Here is a 17,723-nt window from a genome sequence, read left to right as displayed (position 1 = left end):
ATTGCTAACCTTAAGCATTTTTCAATTTGCCTTAAAAAATTGAAAAATGAAAAATGCTCCGACGTGGAGCATTTTTCAATTTGCCTTTAAAAATTGAAAAATGAAAAATGCTCCAACGTGGAGCATTTTTCAATTTGCCTTTAAATATTGAAAAATGAAAAATGTCCCGTATTGGTTGAATTTTTGGTCTTTAGAAAATTTTCTCAAAAATGAAAATGTTTTTGTGTGGAGCATTTTTCAATTTTTGTAATCGTTTGACAAAATGAAAAATGCTCCAAAGAGGAGCATTTTTCATTTTTCAAATTTATCAAAGATATTGAAAAATTATTATAGATATTCAAATTATTTTTTCATTCATTGTTAACACTTTAGAAGTTTTGTTTTTATGCTTTAAATATAATACACATGTGTGTATGCGTGAACCTGTATATACACATTTATTACCTTACCCCGAAGAGATAGAACAACAACGCACCAGCAAAATTATTTGATGTGGCGCAGGGTTATTATGCAATTGTTATTTCCCTTGTTTAAAACCATGAATCTTATATTTCCCTATTTTGTTATTTACATTCAGGTTAACTAAATATTCTCTATATATCTGTTAAATTAAATAGATATTGGCATGTTGAATTCATTGATAAAGATATTTATTTTTACTCTCAAGTTAAGTATTTGCATCGTTGCAAAACATTTGTAAACTTCTTTTAAAAGTTAATGTACATTGAATATAAGATCTGAGCAATTAGCCTGTGTGTAGATGAAAGTTGACCTGAATGTAAAGTAAATAACAAAATATTGAAACAGGAAATTTTATTAACATAAAATTTCGTACTTTCATGCACTGGCTACGGGTTTGGTGATACCCTCGGTGACAACCTAGAAAAGGTGTAAAGATAAAAACAACACATAGGCAAGCTGTTCTTTTCACAGTCTCCCTGTATAAGGTTGATGAATATGCCATATTCCATCTAAATATGGCTTATTTTGGAAGTCATTGAATGTTCCATTTCTTAACTAGATAAAATGATATCATTTTCACTGTTTTTGGTTTTTATTTACTTAGCTATTTAGATACCAATAGTGCTTTAACATTTGGCATCCATCGTCTCTGTTTACAACTAGAACAAGCTGTGGTCCACATCTCCGAATCTCAATCAAAATTATTCATGCTACATTTTGGTCCCGCGAGTTGGATGTTGAATTTTACAGCAATTTTTCTGTTTTTAACTGAAATACATTATTTTGGGAAAACTAATCAGGAATGAAGCAGACATTTGAGTCAGTGCTTGGTGGAATTAGATAAGACTGTCTTTAGGAGACAAGTTTTGAAGATGTAGGTGTATAATTGTTCCTGTGGTCTTTTATTTTTATAGTATGGTTTATTTGGTAAATGTATAGTCATAATAGGTTTGATGTTGTCAACACTGATATTGCTGATTACTTTGTTCATTTTGAGACAGATTTTCTATTATTTGGAATGAATGTGAGGTGGCATTTCAGTTAAAAATGAACTCAAATGTTAAGCTAGTTTACGTTTCTCTAGATATAAGAAGATGTGGTATGAGTGCCAATGAGACAGCTCGCCTTTTAAGTCACAATTTTTAAAATAAAAACCATTATACGTCAAAGTACTTCAACACAGAGTCTTGATTCACAACGAACAGTAAGCTATAAAGTGTCCCCAGAATGACTAGTGTAAAACTATTCAAACGGGAAAAACAACGGTCTAATCTATATACAGAACGAGAAACACTTATGAACCACATCAACAAACGACAACAAAGAACATTAGAAGATAACAAAACCTTTAAACAGACTTATTAAGAAGGGATATAGTTACGATACTGTTGTCAGGTCATTAAAGATTGCATATTTTGGCTTTAATATTGATTCACTTAAAGGGTCTTTACGTCGGAATTAAACACGTTTATTTAAAAACCAGTTGTTGGCATGACACGGGTTATGATCTTCTCTTAAATATTTTATGATTGTATAATACTGAACCCTTACCGGGAGTTGCCTGATATTCCTATGATGAAGACATAATCTTTCAATCAGTTTAATTGAGGTCTAGAGCTGGCATGTCAGTAACTGCTAGTAGTCTGTTGTTATTTATGTATCATTGCCATTTTGTTTATTTTCTTTTGTTACCTCTTCTGACATCGGACTCGCACTTCTCATGAACTGAATTTTACTGTGCGTATTGTTATGCGTTTACTTTTCTACATTGGCTAGAGGTATAGGGGGAGGGTTGTGATCTCAAAAAACATGTTTAACCCCACCGCATGTTTGCGCCTGTCCCAAGTCAGGAGCCTCTGGCCTTTATTAGTCTTGTATTATTTTTAATTTTAGTTTTTTTGTGTTTAATTTGTTTAGTATGACGTCCATTATCACTGAACTAGTATATATATTTGTTTAGGGGCAAGCTGAAGGACGCCTCCGGGTGTGGGAGTTTCTCGCTGCATTGAAGACCTATTGGTGACCTATTGGTGACCTTCTGCTGTTGTCTGTTCTATGGTTGGGTTGTTGTCTCTTTGACACATTCCCCATTTCCATTGTCAATTTTAGAAAAGGGTATTGTCTGTTTAAAAAAATAGAAGGTACAAAATTATTATGTCTGAACAACACTAAAATCTTATTCCGACATTACAGATGGAATTTTATTTCATTAACGTGAATGAGTTCGGAGTGACTCGGTGTGCGCCTTTTCCTAAATTTCTCTTTTTTTCTCCCGATCCCACCTTTGTTGTCTCCTTGATTTCATTACCCCAAATTTTTATAATCCTATATCCAACATCCCCTTTTTGTAACCTCAACATCACCCCCTCTCTATATCCCACTTCGAGGGCTACTTGCAAGATTCATTTTGATCAAGATGAATGTTATGCCCAAAATTATCAGCCTGATATGGAACATGTCGTTATTAGGCAGTGCTTCAGTTGCAACACTTTGTATTATTTTAGATAAAGATATAATTATAGATTGTGTCCTTGAAGTCCTTAACTTTTGCACCACAATAACTTTGATCCATATTTGTCATCTTGAAATGTTATTGCTTGTATGTAAAAAGGTGAATCGTTTTTTTTCATTATTTCGGGACTTTTAAGTCTAAAAAGTGTGTACGCAAATACTGGACAACGCGTAAAATCGTTCTTGTTCTCCATATCAATGGGTCCTGCTCTCTGTAAATTGGAAATATTGTGACCCTGCCTTGTTTTTGTTTGTCGTTCACGGCAATACTGGAGATATTCATCTCCATTTGTGTCAACTTGCAATGTGATATCCCCCAAAATAAATTGAAATGTTCTGTAACTCCTCGTAGACCAAAATGATAATTGTTATTTATATGTATAGTATTGATGAGAGAACGCGGACTAGTTGAACCTATTTCATTTTTAGTGTAGAACTGGTTTATACCATCATTTGTTAATGAGGCAGCAGAATTTGATTTGTTTCCTAATCCAAGAGAATTTAGATATTTTAATTTTGCACTCAATGTTTGCCGGCTTTTGTAAAATTCATGATCAGACATGAAGTTGAATTGGTAATTGTTATCTTTCAGGTACCGACTGATACTTTGTTATATAGATTTAAGTGATCTTGGTTCATACTCCATTGTAACATTTACGAAAAAGAAACATAAATAACGGTCTAACTGCTGAGGAGGGATTTCATCAATATTTCTTGTTTCAATGTGTTTTGTTTTCATGTATGATTTGAAGATATTTAGATCAGATTTTGTTTTTCTTGAGGTGTTTTTGGTTTTCTTGTTCCTTTATGAATGAATTTAATTCAGCGTCTGTCACATCTTTGAATCATTCATGGTCTGTTTATATTTTTGTTCGGTAGTTTTTAGTTAGATTTATTACCATATCTTCAGCTTGATTGTCTACATGTATGTTATCTGTGTACATGCAGTTGGTAGTTGATTAGATATGAAGTTAATTGAGAGATTTGTATACCGGTTTTGAAAAGTCCCAGTAATTGCAACAAGGGCTATCCATTTCATTTAGGAGTTCATTTGTGTCAGAATTATCTTCTGAAACCCAAGGTGCATCATCATCAGTTTGACTTAAGCTTTCGTTTGCTGAATTTCCCATGAAGTGAAGTAAACAATATCTGTTTGATTTTTCTTTAAAAGCATTATCTTTGTCAGTAGTCATTTTGTTTGCTTGATTTGTCTTGTGTTGTTTCAACAGACGAAATTGGTACTTTAGACTTGTCAAAAAAAGGGTCGTTGTATTGTGGTAAACAACATTTTCCTATTTTATAATTTAATATGAAACGTTTTAACTAGAGTGTATAATACATGAGCATTTCATAAAATATTTTTTAGTTATTACTAGTTTTACTGTGAATTTTATTTTCACTATAAATCTGGTTTATCAATTACTTTACCACCACCGCATTGTATCGGTAGATTGATCTCAATACAGGTTAGATCAAGAGTTCAAATTAGGTCAGATAGTTCAATTCTGAAAAGATGTCCCGGCCAAACGTATCCGCATCTTTTTTTATCAACATCTTGTTTCAGAATTTACAGTAATTTTAGGAGAAAAGAAATGGTTCTTCGGAAAAAATTGTTGTGCAAGTGCAATTTATTTGATTAAAAGATTTTTTTTGTGACTTGTCACCATTACAATATCAGGCAAAATGTTGGGATGATTTGTTGATAAGTCCTCCTCACTTGATAATGTCGCCTCACTACACGCTTTAACTTTATACAAGTTTTACGGAGATGTAGGGGAAGCTGATATAGCGGTATAGAAGGAGGATAAATGTTATAAATGTTGTTTAAACAATACAAATATATTGTTTTAGGAATATTATAATCGTCTTATATGTTTGAAATGGATAAAACGGGAAAAAAAGCTGACAAAAAATCTTTGGACTCTTTTTTTAAATCAGTAATGAACATAGCTGATATACGTATTCAACATTTTAAAGAACATTTTACTCTTATCAATAACCACAATAAACCTATTTCTCGTATCAAACATAAACTAAAAGAACTAGCCAAGGAATTTGTTTTTGTCCCGGCCGATAAAGCTGCTAATAATATTATTATTGTTTGACGTAAATTTTACATTGAGGTTCTGAAAAAAGAAATCACCAATTCACCAACATTCCAACTGACTCCATTTTCAGAAAACGACATCTGTAACAAACATAAACTTTTAGCTACAGCTTTACAAGCAGAACCAAATACAATGAAAGTCCCAACTATGTATTGGCTTCCGAAGCTACACAAAACACCTTACAAATATAGATTCATTTCGTCTTCAAGCCATTGTTCCACTACTAAATTGTCTATTCTTCTTACCAGTACACTTGGTACAATCAAAAACCTGATAATAAATTGTTCAAATAAGGCCTTCGAAAATAGTGGAATTAATTACTTTTGGAGTGTCAAGAACTCGTTGGAAGTACTTGATAAATTGCATGTATATATTGGTGATTTTGAATCTGTTCAAAGTTTTGATTTTTCTACCCTATATACCACATAGCCTCACATTCTCATTAAGAAAAAATTCACACACCTAATTAAATGGGCATTTAAAAAGTCAGAATGTGAATATATATGTTCAAACTCTTTTAGGTCATTTTTTTTAATCAATAAACAAAAAAACTATGTCAATTGGACATGCTTTGATACTATATATGCCCTTGAATTTTTACTAGATAACATTTTTGTTCGCTTTGGAGATTCCGTATATCGTCAGGTTATCGGAATTCCAATGGGGACTAACTGTGCACCACTTATTACGGACCTTTTTGTATTGCTATGAGTTACAATTTATGACAAAAATCAGCAAAGACCCATCGAAACAACATCTGATACACAAATTTAATAATACTTTTAGATATTTGGATAATATTTTGGCTCTCAATAATGACGACTTCAGTATGTATACTAAAGAAATTTATCCTGTTGAATCCTGTATTAAATAAAGCTAATACTAACAATGACCACTGCCCTTTCCTCGATCTTGATATTTATATCATTAACGGAAAGCTTAATACTAAAATATATGATAAAAGAGATGATTTTTCATTTCCTATCGTTAATTATCCATTTTTAGATGGTGACGTTCCCTTGTCACCATCTTACGGTGTTTATATATCTCAACTTGTACGATTCGCTCGTGTATGTAACAATGTTTTAGATGTTAACGAGAGAAATTTATGTATTACTGAAAAATTATTACACCGGGGTTTTCGATATCACAAACTAGTCAAAACATTTACTAAATTTTATCATCGGTATAAGGACATCATTCGTAAAAATAGCTCAACATGCAGACTTCTTATACGTTCAGGTATTTCACATCCAATTTTTTATGGAAATATTCTTTATAAAGCACAAAAATGTCAGTATTCACCTCTGAAGCTAACAAAACCTATAAATAGACTTATTAAGAAAGGATATAGTTACGATACTGTTGTCAGATCATTAAAGATTGCATATTTTGGCGTTAATATTGATTCACTTATAGGGTCTTTGCATCGGCACTAAACACATTTATTTAAAAACCAGTTGTTGGCATGACACGGGTTATGTTCTTCTCATATATGTTATGATGGTATGATACTAAACCCCTAACGGGAAGGATTGTGCCTGATATTCATATGATGAAGACATAATCTTTCAATCAGTTTAATTGCAGTCTGGAGCTGGCATGTCAGTTAACTGCTAGTAGTCTGTTGTTATTTATGTATTATTGTCATTTTGTTTATTTTCTTTGGTTACATCTTCTGACATCAGACTCGGACTTCTCTTGAACTGAATTTTACTGTGCGTATTGTTATGCGTTTACTTTTCTACATTGGCTAGAGGTAAAGGGGGAGGGTTGAGATCTCATAAACATGTTTAACCCCGCCGCATTTTTGCGCCTGTCCCAAGTCAGGAGCCTCTAGCCTTTGTTAGTCTTGTATTATTATTAATTTTAGTTTCTTGTGTACAATTTGGAGTTTAGTATGGCGTTCATTATCACTGAACTAGTATATATATTTGTTGAGGGGCCAGCTGAAGTGCGCCTCCGGGTGCGGGAATTTCTCGCTGTAATGAAGACCTGTTGGTGACCTTCTGCTGTTGTCTGTTCTATGGTCGGGTTGTTGTCTTTTTGACACATTCCCCATTTCCATTCTCAATTTTATTATCTTCTTGGTTACATATACTAATTCAAATAAGAAAAAGGAAAAAAGGGAAAAGAACAGAGGTGTAAAATCTATGGCTATGTTACTTAACGTAAATGTTATAAACGGATTCAGCAAGAATATACGTTTTTTTATATTGTTGCATTTGAAGTATTTATTTTAAAATGTTGTCTAATAAAAATCAAATGCGACAGTTGAAGATTTATTTTTTTTTTCAGTTTCCGATTTATAAGTATTTTCTATATTTCCAGTGAAAATTTTCGATAAGGGGTAAACGAAATATGTTTTGAATCCTCTTACTAACATTGCAATTGCTTTTTAAATCGTGTTAATTATAAAAATACATTAATTTCATAAAATTACAAAACGACTACTAACATTATTCAAACGTATAAACTTAAGCTAGCTGTTGGATTTGTTGTCAATATTCAATATTCTGAGTAAAATAGCACAGTTTCCTCTAAATATAAATTGACAAACAGTCCTTGTGGAAAATGCGTGGTAAAACATGCATGATTCTTGAACGGATAAACCAACATTTTGCCATTTGGGAAAACACTTAAGATTTAAAAAAACGATTTCAAGTGATGTGCAATGCTGCAACTCTACACTTAAGTGTAGAACTCTTAAACTAAAATTACAACCACTCAAATATGGTTTTAAACACGTACTGTAACCTCTTCAATAATAAGTATTACCATTTGAAACGAAAGGGTCGGTCTTCCTTGTCTCCTTTATAATGCATTGCGTGTGAACTTATCCACGATACATGCACCTTAATGTATTCACCGATTAGATTGTACTTTACTTCACATTCAAACGTTTAAACTATGAAATTCATCGTCTGGTATAAAACAAATCAAAATTGTTGAATATATTTTAAGATTATTCAAAATGTGTAGACACATTTTGTAGTTTCAAATAGTTTGTGTAGCTTGTATATCGTCAGTTATGGTACCATATTTAACTAGGTCATTTCGTTGAGTATTTAAAATCGTGGTTACTTACTACATCCCTGAAATGCGATATTCAAAGAATATAAATGAATCCACAGTATCTAGTCTTTCTAAGTATTATATAAACGAAATAGATAGGAAGGAATGTGTTTTTGACTTGTATACGCCTTATTTAGTTTTTCTTGTCAACTTATGTCAGAGTTTTGTGATAGACGGGAGATAATTCAAATGTGAAATATGTTCCACCACCCCACGAAAAACACATGTACGTTTACGTATGCTTGAATATTTAGCTTGTTTTCAGTGGTTTGTTTTCCCGTCTCCTATAAGACACCAAATCTGGTATCTTTGAAGCTTTTTGAGCTAAGATTTTTCTTAGCAAACTCTCAAGACAGGGACACACTGCCCTTTTTACCTAGTAAGTGACATTCATGATTCACCGTTAACTTAGTTTTTTTTACAAAAAATGATCTTTATTGGTATCAATGCGCCAACTCAAAATCGTACGTGGTCTTCAAAAAACATACTCCTTATCAACTGCGAGCAAGAAAGTGCCAAAGAAAAGAAAAGGGGTATATACACAGATCAAATCTTGTAAATGCAATATAAATAAGACAATTTGCAATTAGACTTAAACATATGATTTATTCAATGTTTTTTTTTCAATGCGTCATAACTTCACTCTACATGTTTTGACATTTATTAAAAAACATATACATGCGCAACCGATATTCATTTATCGATGTTCTGCAACATATACAATTCAATCAAAAACTACGAAAAAAACTTAAAGCCTGATGTTTGAGTGTGATGACTGACCTTTATAGAGCAGCAATACTATAAACGTCGAAAGTATGAAATGAATATACAAACACGCATATTTGTTTCAAAACTTTGACACACACTTTCATAACTTCGGTTTAAACAATAAGAACGATCTTCTTTGTCTAATTTGTCATATCAAGACTTTGGACCAATCCACACTGCATGCACCGGATGTATTCACTAATCAAATTATACCTTACACCACATTCAAAAGTTTGAACTTAACTACACTTCATCGTTTGAGATAAAAATTTAAAAAAAAACATGTTGAATGTTGATTTTAAGTTAAATGAAGATATGAAGTTAAATTTCAAATTGTTCTTATAGCTTGTATATGGTCAAGTAAGGTATCACATCTAATAGTTAAAGGTTTAGGTTCTTCTCTCTTTTAAATCAGATAAGGATAATATTTTTTCCCTTGTGTCCATTGGAAGTTTTAGGAGCTCTTTTTGTCAAGTACTCAATGAAAATACATTTATTTGCATAAATACAACTTTCCTGATTGAAGAAATTATTTCTATTTTGAGGCTACATATTTTTGTGATTTCATCAATTACCATTGTCGTTGCGTATTTAAAATCATGGTTACCTACTATATCCTCGAAATTTGGTATTCCATCAATATACAAAAATACAGTTTCTTTTTTTCCTGATTGTTATAACAAATAAATAGAGGTAACTGTTGCGTCGTTGATTTGTATACGCCTTGTATAGTTTTTTCCTGTCATGTTTTTCTGTGGTGGATGGGAGATAACTCAAATGCGAAACATGTTCCACAGTCCATTACAAACTCATTTTGAGTATCTTATAATATCTTGCATTCTTGGACTGTTTTTTTCTCCTATAAGACATCAGGGCTCGTATGCATAAAAGTTCTTTAGTAAAAATGTTCCCTGGTAAATACTTAAGATAGGGAAACTCTGCCGTTTTACTTTAAAGGTATCCATAAAATATTGTTAACCTTTTTTGCGTCTTTGTTAAATACTATCAACTGCAACGTCTTTATTTTTGCGTCGTTGTTAGATTCATTTGCATGCTTGTTTGAATGTTTTAGTCAGTTGTGTTGTATGTTATTGATGTATGTTTACACAGTTTTGGCAGCTCAATCCCAATTATGTCATATTCACCTATTATGTCTTTTTGAGTTGCTCACTAGGAATCGGAACTATAAGCAACTGTCATACAAGTGAGAGATTAAGGTATTTATTAAACCAGGTTTAAGGCTCTTTTTCAGTAAAAATTGTTTTCACTTTTCCACTGATTGTTTAAGAAAAAAAAATCCTATAATGTTGATGAAAACAATTAATTTTGTTCACTTCCCTTTGAGAACTTGTATTTCAAACAGTTAACACTCATATAATTAATTATAAAAACAAATACATTATATAATGTTACACAATATTAAGCTAGGCTCCTTTTTCAATGGTTATTGACCAAGTCAAATCATTACACATATATACATACTGTTTCAAGATAACTTATTATAATAGCGATTAAGAAATCTAGAAAAAAAGTATAACAAAAATACCAATCTCAAAAGCAAATTCAAAAAGGGAATTTCATATAAATTGATAAAATCAAACGCTATCAATCAACGGAACAAGTAAAAAACAACTGCTATATTCCTTACTTTACATGAAAAACTGAACTCTTACGAGTACATAACTTATTAATTTTTCAAAGAGGTATTCGCGAGTTTAGCGTTTTTCGTCACTTCATGTAAACATTGAGTAATTATGCATATAATTACAAGATTATTTATTCTAAAAGTAATTTGTGAATACATTGATCTGGGAACTGCACACTGATTTTTTTCTCACAATTTCTTTAAAAATATGCAAAACCCCTACAAAACTTTATCTATTGGTGGAATATAGAAATGTAACAAGACGACACAACCAGCATAAAGGGACTTAGTGCAGCCTTATTTAATTATAAGGTAAGATGATTTTATCTTATACGAATATCCGGTACCATCCTCCAGAACAAAAACGTATACTTAAGATGATATAGTTATTAAAATTTATCGTCATCACTGTAATCTTTTCGAGGGTTGATCAGCATAGCATATGCGGTGGAACATCGTAAGGACAAACCCAATGCTTAACAAAACGAAAATTCAAAAGAAAAAAAGAGGATCAAGTAGACGTTGAGTGACAGATCAAGGAGAAGTCAGGAACTGGATCAGATATAAGAGAGAAGTGCGTAAACACGCGGAATTAAAAGAAAATTATTATCAGGTATTGAAGATACGGAAGACGATGAACATATACACCCCCTTCTTTTGTTCACGACTCGACATAAAACATTTTGAAATTAGACACTGTCGATCTCACCCCAGCACAAGACTGAAGCATTCTAGACTCGGTAGGAAAAATGTACCTCATAAACTCAAAAATGGCATTTGGGAGGCAACTGCATCAAACAACATATTATATTAAAATCTCAGAAAAAAAAAGTTGAATGTAGATTTTTAAATCCAAAACCGAAAACTGTATTGAAAACAATCGTCGGGTGTTATACTGTTCACAAATAAAAGTATACCGTCTTTCATGGTTTTATGAGTGTGTATATTTAAAATTATAGAACTTAGGCACTGAAATTGTAAAAATAGATGCATTGTTTTACATTGGCAGCAAGAAAGTAAAACAAACTGGCACACATATGATTAACATTTCAAACATAAGGTTGTGAAGTAAATACACAAAACCATGCTTATATCATTACAAACAAGGCTGCATCATTGAACACATTTAAGCATGAACAAACCAACAATAACTAGGTATTAGTTCGAACATGTCTTTTAAATACTGCAAGTTTGGAACTGATTGTCCATATTGCCCTTGTTGCAGGTTTAAAGCTGTGTGTGAAATGTCCAGTGGGAAGCACAGAAAGGCCTTAAGTAATAGCTTTGCTATGTAGGTAGCACCAAAATGTATAAGTTTGTTTTCGTTAAAGCTGGGGTCACACATTCACGATATTTACTGCCGTCCTCGACAGGACCATTCCCGATTAAAATTTGTCAAAAGTCTGATCAAGATCCTGTGATTCGTGGCTGGAAATTCAAACTTTAATTAAATTTTGTAAAAACATTTACTGAATCCCGACAACAACCTAATATTGTTCAGGAAGCGTCAAAATTAAGCCGTTTCCAACCGAATTTGTCCCGAATATCCCGTTCTCAATCCGATTCTAATCCGATTTATATATTTTGCATGGTACAAAACGACCGAATCTGTCCCGACAGGGTCCCGATTCTACCGAATGCGATCCGACAGAGATCAGACAGTGACCAGAGAGTGAACCGACGCTGACGGAAGATATCCGTTAGAAAACTGTTGCCTTATTCTGGATAATCAGGTACTGTCGGAACGCAATCCTATCACAATCTGCTGTACCGCATTCAAACGGCTTTGTCTGGACTCAGTCGTATTGTGATCTGTAATTGTCAGGACTCTGACGTTGGTATCTTTGCCGAATTTCGTATTAATAACGGGACTATTCCTGAACGGTTTCGGCAAACACGGTTCGCATTCGGCAAGATCTGGATGCAATCTGGACTCAATCGGCAAAAATACAGCAATGACAAATTTCCCCAGATCATGCACGTTCCAGAGGACAACGTCCAGAAAACACAGAACATTGTTACGATTTTAATCCGATACATCAGAATCTTTCACGACATAGTCACGATTGTAATCCGACTAGACAAAATCGGCTGAGTTTCCCCGAATGTTACGGGACGCACCTAACTGTCGGGTTGCTTGTCCGACCTCTCCGGACCATTCCCGATCCGTAGGTATCTGTTACGAACGTATACGACTTCGTTCAGACAATGTTAGGACATTCCAGATCAATGAGGATAGTAATCCGACTTTTTAACTTTTCGTGGCTCAGCGTTGTCTGATCTCAAACGGGAGCCATAATCGGCACTGTGTGAATACCGCATTATACCCCTATCACACTAGAACCACGATCCCTCTACGACCTCAGAAATTATGAAATATTTGTAAGTCGTGGTAAGATCTTAGTGGTCGTGGTAAGGTTGTACCAAGGTCTTCATGATCGTGGAGGTCCACGACCAACTTTGAACATGCTCAAAACATTGGTAGTGCAGTCGAGGCCAAAACTAGTGGTAGTAGAAGCGTAGGAAGGTCGTAGTGAGGACGCAGTAAGTCGGGGTGGGCGTCTAGGCATCGTATTGGAAACGTGGTGCAATCGGGAAGCTAATGGAAAAGAATTCGCTGGGACCTTACTACGATTTTACTGCACTATCCCGATTTCACTACGTCTTTATTACTTTTCTACTACGATGTTGATACGATTATACTACGATGGGGAAGACAATAGTACGCTGCTTCTACGCGCTTGCCGCGATAATTGCACGACCTCATTCTTTTGATATAAAAAAAAACGATGCAATAACTTCTACAATTGAGTGCAGACCAAGCATTACATGTAGACGCGCGGAAAAAGTTAACGTGGCGTTTACTAGCGTGCACTTCGTTGAAACGCCGCGTTAACTCTGCGTTTACTCCAAAATTTTAGTAGACATTAAAAGTAAACGGGCGTTTACTTTCACGTTAACCTCCGCGTTAACGCCAAAAAGGCCCGTCTTCTAATTTTGTTCTTAGTAAACGGGCGTTTACTTCCGCGTTCAAGTGAAAGTGGCGCGTCTTCTGTTTTTTTTTTTTGTAAAAAGTAAACGCACGTTTACTACTGCATAGTGGGTTACCTCAATAACTGGACCAATGATAGGACAATGATAGAACAAAGACAGGACCAACATGAACATTGCTAATAACTTTGTTTTTAATCATAGGATTTATCTTTAATTTGAACTATAATTAAATTTCACTATTTATTATTTAGATGTAAAAAAAAAAGAAAAAATACTTTAAAAACTTGACCTGATCAACGTTGACAATGACCGGACCAATATCGACATCGACAGCACCAAATGCAATTGCTAATAACTTTTTTATTTCTCAAATAATTCATCTCAAATTTGAAATCTAATAAGCCGGATAATTGTGTACTGTTAATACCTCAGAATGAATTGTAAGACATGAAAGTGAAGAAGTTTAAGTTTAAAATTGCAGAATTTGTTCTCGCATTAAAAAAACGTGTCAATATTTTCCATTTTGTTAGAATATTATACAACGGCATTAAAATTTTGTTCTGTTTTCCCTAAGGATGAATAGTTTTACACAAATTAAGAGCTCTATAAGTCTACGGTTACTAACATTTATGTTGATAACAATAAAAAGTGACAATACTTTTTTTTTTTATAAATATTCTTCTAATTTCCTCATAATTGAGTACTTTTTATACCTTAGGATGGATTGTTAGACATAAAAGTGAAGAAATTTAAGTTTAAAATTGCAAAATTTGTTGTCTCATCAACAAAAAGATGCAAATATTTTCTATTTTGTTAGAATATTATACAACGGCATTAAAATCTGTTCTTTTTGTCACTAAGGATGAATAGTTTTATAAAAATTGAGAGCTCTATAAGTCTACAGTTACTAATATTTATGTCAATGACAAAAAAAAAGTGACAATATTTCTTTTTTTTTCTTAATTATGTTTATATTCTTGTACTTGCCTGATAATTGATTACTTTTTATACCTAAGGATGAATTGTTAGACATAAAAGTGAAGAAATTTAAGTTTAAAATTGCAAAATTTTTTGTCACATAAAAAAAAAAGGTGCCAATATTTTCAACTTTGTTAGAATACTTTACAACGGCACTAAAAATCTTTTTTTTTGTCCCTGAAGATGAATAGTTTTACACAAATTGAGAGCTCAACAAGTCTACGGTTATTTATATTTATGTCGATACCAATAAAATGTGACAATATTTCCTTTGTTTCTTAATATTCTTGTACTTGCCTGATAATTGATTACTTTTTTTCCTCAGGATAGTGTTAGACATAAAAGTGAAGAAATTTAAGTTTAAAATTACAAAATTTGTTGTCGTATAAAAGAATGATGCCAATTTTTTTCCATTTTCTAGAATATTATAGAATGGCATTAAAATTCTGTTCTATCTATCCCTCAGGATGAATATTTTTACACAAATGGAGAGCTCTATAAATCTACGGTTACTAGTATTTATGTCGATAACAATAAAAAGTCACAATATTTGTATTTTTATATTAATATTCTTGTACAGGCCTGATAATTAAGTACTTTGTCTACCTTATTATGGATTGTTACACATAAAAGTGAAGAAATTAAAATTTAGAATTACAAATTTTGTTGTCGCATTGATATAAGGTGTCAGTATTTTAACTTTTGTAAAAACATTATGTAACAGCATTAAGATCCTGGTTTTTCTTGGTTCATAATGACGGACCTTTTTACACAAATTGAGAGCTCTTTAAATCTACTGTTAATTATTTGTATAACCAAGGATTTGTATAGTAAGAAGGATTGAAATCTCGCAGAGTTTTGCATAGACTGTATTATAATGTGTTATGCAGCGCGAGATTTTGTGTGATTACCCATGATGCATTTCGATAATTCTTATCGTGCCTTCATTAATGGTGGATTTTGCATCGCCTTAACATCAAGATAAACGTTATGTAAGTATTATATTCCATATTTATCAAATGTTATGCATGAAATAACAAGTTTAAAATGGTTCTGGTGCAACTTATAAACTGTTACGATTGCAGTACGAATACACGGTTCCTTGAATGAATTTGCATTTTAACCCGAATGAGTAAAATTCGTAGTGTTTCATGCATTAGTTTTCGTTATTTTTCCGTTTCCTTGAGTTGATTACCACAAACAGGGGCGCGTCGTAACAAACACGTGGGTGGCTTAGGAAAAATCATTACAATTCTACAATCGGCCGAGAATAATGTTCACACATGTTTACAAACATAAAACATTGGTGATACAATTACTTGAAGAAAGCTCAAACCGCTAAATAAGGGAATTGTGATACTTTGTTTGGCTTTAAAAATCAATGTCGTCCTCAGATGAAGTGGAGGTAAGCAATTATACAGTATATCTTTCTTTTTAACTTAAGAAAAAAACTCCCATCACTTAGAAAGCCCAAAAAACTGTCTAAGCAGTTATGTGCCAACAGGAGTTGACCATTCATACACTCATCGTGTAGACTTACCAAGTGCATGCCTTCAAAAAGAAATAGAAATACTAGTATTGGTACAATTAAATGTGACTATTGACCAAAACGTTCCTCTGATTACCATTTATGGAAAGATTTACCAACACTATTGCACTGGATCATTAACTTTCGATCTCTTTAATCAAAACTTGAGAGCTACTCTTCGTGTGTAGGGAACTTTGATAGTGACTCAATAGATGTGATGCCAGTACTAGTTGAATTGGATGTCTATATTTTAATGTAAAAATAAATTATTAAACATCATTTATCAAATTCCTTTACATGCAAGATTCATATACTTTTCTGCAAACCTGCTAAAAGCCTATAACTCCTTGGTGGTGAGTGTATATTAATTATTCTCTTTCCTGCCATTGCCTTACAATTTAATTAGTCCAGTTTTTCATATGAATATGTGTGGTTAATGTCTATGAGTACATGTAGCAAAATTAGGAGACATGGTATGATCGAAAATGAGACAACTATCCACCCAATATCCAATACAGATTTTAGCAACTAGTAGTCTACTTGTATGTCATCGTACACAATTATCAAAACCCATACAGCATAGCAAGTCAATAAAATTTCTCACATGAAACCAACAGCCCATACATACAACATGTGCGAAAATCAGTTTTTAGACCAAATTAAGTTAAGACATATAAGAATAAGCATGATAAGGAGATGTGGTATGATTGCCAATGAGACAACTATCCACCAAAGTTCAAATGAAGTGGAGGTAAGCAATTATTTCATATTTATTTCATATCATGATTGACAAAAATCAAAGTGTTTTACATGTACATGTATGCTATAAAGCCAATACAAGCCAAAAATGTTCAAAAAGTATATACTGTTACATCATGTACATAACAAACATTTTAGTTATCATGTTTACCAAGACATTATTCATAAATAGCTATAGACCTCAGGATAATGTCTGTATAATACGTAAACGTGAATAATTCCATGATTGACTATTTGAGAGGCTGTTATGACAGAGAGGTTAACAGACAGAAAGTCACAGGACAATGTGTCACAGGACACAAAGTCACAAATTTGATAGGAAAAAAAGTCTCAGGACAGAAAGTCACAAATAATTTGATGATAATTCGAATATATAAGAGAAAGATATTGAAATATTTCATTTTTATTGTATATATTCATCATGTTCATTTCTAAGTTTAGGAAATTGTTCATAAGCCTTGATAAATGAAAAATTTATTAAATTTTAATCATGCAAAGGATATATTCTTTGCACCATGAAGCCATTTAAGTACCAAGCCACTTTGACATTTTGTTTTCATAACAATTATTTGATCATTATTGAAATTTATTGAATAAATTTTTATAACAAAATTGCTTTATATTTAAGAGTTCAAGAAAAAAAATTAAATTAAGTGTTTTCTTGTTCAAAGAAAAATATTCTCAAAACTTAATTGTGACTTTTTGTCCTGTGACATTTTGTACGTGACTTTTTGTCTGTGGCTTTCTGTCCTACATTCGACAGAGAGCTGTAGCTATAAAGTTTACCTATCAATTTATGCACAATTGTTTCAAGTTCTCTGACAAGAAAGAAAAATGTATCACTTGGTTTCCGAAGACCCCTTCTGTCCTGTTTGTTTAACCATTTCCCATATGC

This window comes from Mytilus californianus, unplaced genomic scaffold, assembly GCF_021869535.1.
Source record: "Mytilus californianus isolate M0D057914Y unplaced genomic scaffold, xbMytCali1.0.p SCAF_6, whole genome shotgun sequence".
NCBI lineage: Eukaryota > Metazoa > Mollusca > Bivalvia > Mytilida > Mytilidae > Mytilus > Mytilus californianus.
This window is presented reverse-complemented; position numbering follows the sequence as displayed.